A 6,529-nucleotide genomic window follows, 5' to 3' on the forward strand; every position below is an offset into this window, starting at 1 on the left:
GGATATGGGAAGGCATCTAGAGCAGCTGGCACCCCCAGTGTTTTGGAAATTCACCCCTGAACAACTGCAAAATCCTAAAAAACTGGCAGAATGCTTGAGAAAAAGGTGTCACGATTCTGGCAGTTCCAAAGTAACACAAATCATTGTAACATGCTGGGGCCTGGCTCATGCCTATCGAGCTGCCATTGATACTGCTATCAACTTAGTGACAGACCCTGCGGCCACTCCAAGTCCTGTGACAGATCCAACGGCCACTGTGACCCCTACGGTGGATTCTGCAGCTGCTCCAGTCCCAGCTCCTGCAGCTGTTCCAGCTCCAGTTCCTGCAGCTTCTCCAGCTCCGGTTCCTGCAGCCGCTCCAGTTCCGGCTCCTGCAGCTGCTCCAGTCCCAGCTCCTGAAGCTGCTCCAGCTCCGGTTCCTGCAGCCGCTCCAGTCCCAGCTCCTGCAGCTGCTCCAGCTCCGGTTCCTGCAGCTGCTCCAGTTCCGGCTCCTGCAGCTGCTCCAGTCCCAGCTCCTGAAGCTGCTCCAGCTCCGGTTCCTGCAGCCGCTCCAGCTCCGGTTCCTGCAGCTGCTCCAGTCCCAGCTCCTGCAGCTGCTCCAGCTCCGGTTCCTGCAGCCGCTCCAGTTCCGGCTCCTGCAGCTACTCCAGTCCCAGCTCCTGCAACAGCTCCAACTCCAGCTCCTGCAGCCACTCCAGCTCCTGTGGCTGTATCAGAGAAACGAGCTGTAGCAGTGCAAGATGACCCTGCAGAGGGTATTCCAACCCCTGTGGCAGACCCTGTAACGGGGTCAGAGAAACGAGCTGTAGCAGTGCAAGTTGACCCTGCAGAGGGTATTCCAACCTCTGTGGCAGACACTGTAACAAGGTCAGAGAAACGGGCTCTAGCAGTGCAAGCTGCCCCTGTAGAGAAGGTGAAAAAATGGTATAGAGATTCAGGCCATTTAGAACGCAGAGAGTCTTCTGCCAAATCTAGGTATAGAGACGACGACGACGCTGGGCCATCAAGGATTCAGGAGGAGGAAGATGAGGATGCCGAAAAATCAACAGTAACTACCCGAAGCCTATACGAGCGCGAGCTACGAGATGTGCAAAAAGATTTTGGTCGCTGTATAGGTGAGCAGCTTGTCACCTGGCTGCTCCAGTGCTGGGACACTGGAGCCAATTGTGTGGAATTAGACGGCGGGGAAGCCAGGCAGCTGGGATCCCTTGCTCAAGACGCTGACATTGACAAAGCAATTGCAGATGGAGCACAATCTCACAGCCTCTGGAGGCGTCTCCTCTCAGCTGTGAGGGAAAGGTATCCCTTCAAGGAAGAATTTGTATGTCTACCAGGCAAGTGGACCACTATGGAGAAAGGAATCCAGTACCTGAGGGAATTAGCCATATGGGAAGTGATTTATGAGAATCCAGACCTCGGACAAACATCCAAAGATCCAGATGAGGTCAGGTGTACACGACCCATGTGGCGGAAGTTTGTACGGAGTGCACCATCATTATATGCCAGCTCATTGGCAATAATGGCCTGGAAAGAGGATGAGGAACCCACAGTGGATGAAGTGGCTAAACAACTCCGGCAGTACGAAGAAAGTCTGTCTCTCCTCTTCCTTACAGGCCTGTGTCTCAGCTGTGGAGAAACTTTCTGAAAAGGTTCACCAACTTGAAGAGAGATTATTCTCCTCCACACCTGTACAAAGCAGTGTCTCAGCTATCAGGGGTAGGCGTTCATCCACACAAGGAAGACGATACGGTGGGTACTCACCCCGTGCCACCCTGTGGTTTTACTTACGAGACCATGAAGAGGACATGAGAAAATCGGAAGGAAAATCTACTGCTTCCCTACAGGCACGGGTACATGAGTTGCAAAAGAAAACAATCAAGAAAAAGGGGTTCTCTGAAAAGTTTGCTGCTCCAACTTCCAGCAGACAGTCCTTCAAACACAGAAACGAAGAAGATTCTGACCAGGATTAGGGGAGCCCTGCCTCCAGCCAGGGGGAGGAAAGGGACAATCGAGTTTATTGGACTGTGTGGATTCGATGGCCTGGCACGTCAGACGCACAGAAGTATAAGGCTTTAGTAGACACCGGTGCACAATGTAATATAATGCCATCGAGCTATAAAGGACCAGAGCCCATCTGTATTTGTGGAGTGACAGGGGGATCTCAGCAGTTGACTGTATTGGAGGCTGAAGTGAGTCTGACTGGGAATGAGTGGGAAAAGCACCGCATTGTGACTGGCCCGGATGCTCCATGTATCCTTGGCATAGACTATCTTAGAAGAGGATATTGCAAGGACCCAAAAGGGTTCCGGTGGGCTTTTGGTATAGCTGCCTTAGAGACAGAGGTCATTAAACAATTATCTACCTTGCCTGGTCTCTCAGAGGACCCCTCTGTTGTGGGGTTGCTGAGGGTCGAAGAACAGCAAGTGCCAATCGCTACCACAACTGTGCACCGGCGGCAATATCACACTAACCGAGACTCCCTGATTCCCATCCATAAGCTAATTCGTCAATTGGAGAGCCAAGGAGTGATCAGCAAGACTCATTCACCTTTCAATAGTCCCATATGGCCAGTGTGAAAGTCTAATGGCGAGTGGAGACTAACAGTGGACTATCGTGGCCTGAATGAAGTGACGCCACCACTGAGTGCTGCAGTGCCGGACATGCTGGAACTTCAGTACGAACTGGAATCGAAGGCAGCCAAGTGGTACGCCACAATTGATATCGCTAATGCATTTTTCTCCATCCCTCTAGCAGCAGAGTGCAGGCCACAATTTGCTTTCACTTGGAGGGGAGTCCAATATACTTGGAATCGACTGCCCCAGGGGTGGAAACACAGCCCTACCATTTGCCATGGGCTGATCCAGTCTGCGCTAGAGCAGGGGGAAGCTCCTGAACACCTGCAGTACATCGATGACATTATTGTGTGGGGTAACACAGCAGAGGAAGTTTTTGAGAAAGGGAAGAGAATAGTCCAAATCCTTCTGAAGGCCGGTTTTGCCATAAAACAAAATAAAGTCAAAGGACCTGCACGAGAGATCCAGTTTTTAGGAATAAAATGGCAAGGTGGACGTCGTCAAATCCCAATGGATGTGATCAACAAAATAACAGCTATGTCTCCACCAACTAGCAAAAAAGAAACACAGACTTTCCTAGGTGTTGTGGGGTTTTGGAGAATGCACATCCCAAATTACAGTCTGATTGTAAACCCGATCTACCAAGTAACCCGTAAGAAGAATGAGTTTGAATGGGGCCCTGAGCAATGACAAGCCTTTGAACAAATCAAGCAGGAAATAGTTCATGCAGTAGCCCTTGGGCCAGTTCGAACAGGACCAGATGTAAAGAATGTGCTCTACACTGCAGCCGGGGAGAACGGCCCCACCTGGAGCCTCTGGCAGAAAGAGCCTGGGGAAACTCAAGGTCGACCCCTAGAGTTTTGGAGTCGGGGATACAGAGGATCTTAGGCCAGCTACACTTCAACGGAAAAGGAGATATTGGCAGCAATACACTGAATGTTATTACACTAACCAAAGTTCCAGCTTCTCGCACTCTCCTGCCAGCAGGCAGGTTTGGGGTGCAACAAGAGCTGGAAGGGGTCAGACCCAGGACAGCTTACCCAAACTGGCCAAAGGGGTATTCCATACCATCTGACATCATGCTAAACAATATATAGGGGTGGCTAGCTGGGATGGGCGGGGCGGCTGCTCATGGATAGGCTGGGCATCAGTCAGTGAGTAGTGGTGAGCTATTGCACTGTGCATCACTTGTTTCATTCACATTATTACTATTATTATTATTATTATTATTATTATTATTATTATCCTTTCTTAATAAACTGTCTTTATCTCAACCCACAGGCTTCACTTTCCCATTTCTCTCCCCCATCCCAGAGAGGGAGGGGGGAGGGTGAGCGAATGGCTGTGTGGTGCTTAGCTGCTGTATAGGAAACACTCCCTAGGCATGCAACCACTCTGTTCATCTAGGGGAGAAAACACTCTGAAGTCATTATATTTCCCAAGAACAGAAAATGTACTGGATAAACTCTCGAGATTTTTATAGCCAAGCCTTTGAATGTAACTTATGTTTGACAGTTATACACATTTTACAAAAAAGGTGAAGCCTTTGCTTTAAATAGGACTGTAGTGGGTTTACGTGGCAAGGTTTTGGTAGTAGGGGGCCATAGGGGTGGCTTCTGTGAGAAGAACCTAGAAGCTCATGTTTGGTAAGGGCCCCACTGCTGACCAGAGCCGAAACAATAAGCAATGTTGTTTTGCGCCTCTGTGAGAGCATATGTGAGACAGGTGTGAGGAATGTTTTAACAATTCGTGTCCATAAAGAACAACTCTGTTTGAATCCTGTCTGCCTCTGGGCTCTGCACTGGCAATTTAATTCTTGAGCCACAGATGCAGTGTGTCCCAGTCTCCCCCTCATTCTAGTCAATTTATCACGTCTTCAGAAAACACTCCTTAAATTTATGAACCTGTTTGCTTTTGCTATTCCGGACTTCTATCTCTAACAGTTACAGCCTTTTTCCTGTCTCCTTCGAGATTAACTTAACACTGCTATAGATGTGTCTGTGAATGGCTGGGGAAGAATGTTTTAATTACTCGTGAAGCGTCAAATAAGAAAGCTGTTTGTGTTTGATGTCTGGGAGTTTCAGAACAACTGATAACAACTAGTGACTGTTATGGGATACTATGTGGATCTTTGGTATCTGGCTAGGGGGGCCGAGAGATTAAGAGGAAGGAAAAAGAAGCTGAAGGACGGCTGGGAGACAAGACCTGCAGAGAATGTTCTATAAACTTGGTATGGTGCCAAGTGAGTACGAAGGGGAGAGGAAGACTACAAGCCTTCAGCATGAAAGACCCCTAGAGACCCCCAGAGGAGACCCCCAGAGGAGACTGCGCATGCTCCAGTAGGAGGGACCAGACCCCGGAAGCTAATTTTAATAATCTATTTTTTTTAGAATTAGTAATGAATATGTATTAGTCTAGGAGCATAAAAATCAGCTGCTTGATGTAACTGGTGTGCATCCTGGTGGAGCGGAGACTCCCGGTGCACCCAGCGCTGTTTGCTTACCTCTATTCCTTTATATTCTTTTAATAAATCCTATTTTTTAATTTAATCCTAACTTGAATCCTGAGCCATTTATAACACAGGGAAAAAAAATGCTGCGCCACACAGCAGCTGGGAGAGTGAGAGGAGTGAGGAACAGTCTTGCAGGCACCAAGGTCAGTGAAGAAGGAGGGGGAGAGGTGCTCCAGGCGCTGGAGCAGAAGTCCCCTGCAGCCTGTGGTGAGGACCATGGTGAAGCAGGCTGTCCCCCTGCAGCCCATGGAGTACCACGGTGGAGCAGGGTTCCACGCTGCATCCCCTGGAGGAGACCACAGTGGAGCAGATGGACCTGCCCTGAAGGAGGCTGCGGCCTGTGGAAGACCCCTGACCGAGCAGATTCTGGGCTGTAGCCCGTGAAGAGGAGCCCACACAGGATCAGGTGAAGAGCTGCTGCCTGCAGTAAAGAAGCGCTACAGACTGACCATAACCCCCATTCCCTCGTTCCCCTGTGCCAATCAAGGGGAGGAGGTGGAAGAGGGCAGATGGGGGGAAGGTGCTTTTGGTTTCTTTCCTCTGTTTCTCACTTCTCTAGCTTGTTAGTTGTAGGCAATAAATCTTACTGTCTCTCTACTCTGAGTCTGTTTTGCCTGTCATGATAATTACTGCACGATCTCCTCATCCTTATCTCAACCCCTGAGCCCTTTTCATCACATTTTCTCCCCATTCCTCTTTGAGAAGGGGGAGTGATAGAGCATTTGTAGCGGAGCTCGGCTGCCCACCCGAGTAAAACCACCACAAGGACTAAAGACTGTACTGGTGTTTTTTTTAGAGTATGAAAGGTAATGAATTGTTTTGTTGGAATTTTGGGTACTGGGGAGAACAGTTCTTCTGTCTTGACTAGCAAACCTTTGCTCTGACTTTCTGCATTACTGTATTTCTAATTTCTAAGGTAAATTATATTTTGAATTAATCACTACAGTAATTCAAGATGTCAGTGACTTTTTAAAAGGACTGTACATACATAGCTCAGTGTCTGATAAATACTGAGTTTTGTTGTGTTTTTTTTTTTTTTTTGTATTTATATTCCACCTTCAGTACAAACAAAGTTTAGAGAATAAATTTTTATATGGAAGGGGTAATTAAGCTTGAATTTTGTTTCTTGAAGGCTTAGAGTTAAGCCCATTAAAATACAAGTAACCAGGCAAGTATGTGCCAAAATTCACCTTTTTAATATTATTATATACTGTAGTAATAAAGTTTGTTTGAAATGCACGAATAAAAAAGTTAAATTACAGAAGGAAAAATTTAATATAGCAGTAATAGGTATATTCACATCTGAGAGAAAGAAATGAGGAAAACAGTTTTCACTCATTTTGGCCTAAAAAACTGTGTTCAGGTTTCCTTGGTTCCAACATCAGAACCCAGATAACACTGATTAGAACCATAGGGCTTTATAATAAAAGTTAAAATATTGAAC

The 6,529-nt window shown here is 47.5% G+C and overlaps 1 long non-coding RNA gene across 1 annotated transcript in view; it reads left to right on the forward strand.

The window, feature by feature from the left end:
- The window catches only part of LOC311426410, a 274,512-nt gene that overhangs the window by 171,494 nt on the left and 96,489 nt on the right, over positions 1-6,529 (forward strand). The window lies entirely within an intron of this gene.

Source organism: Aythya ferina (assembly GCF_964211825.1).
Source record: "Aythya ferina genome assembly, chromosome: W".
In the NCBI taxonomy this organism is placed as follows: domain Eukaryota; kingdom Metazoa; phylum Chordata; class Aves; order Anseriformes; family Anatidae; genus Aythya; species Aythya ferina.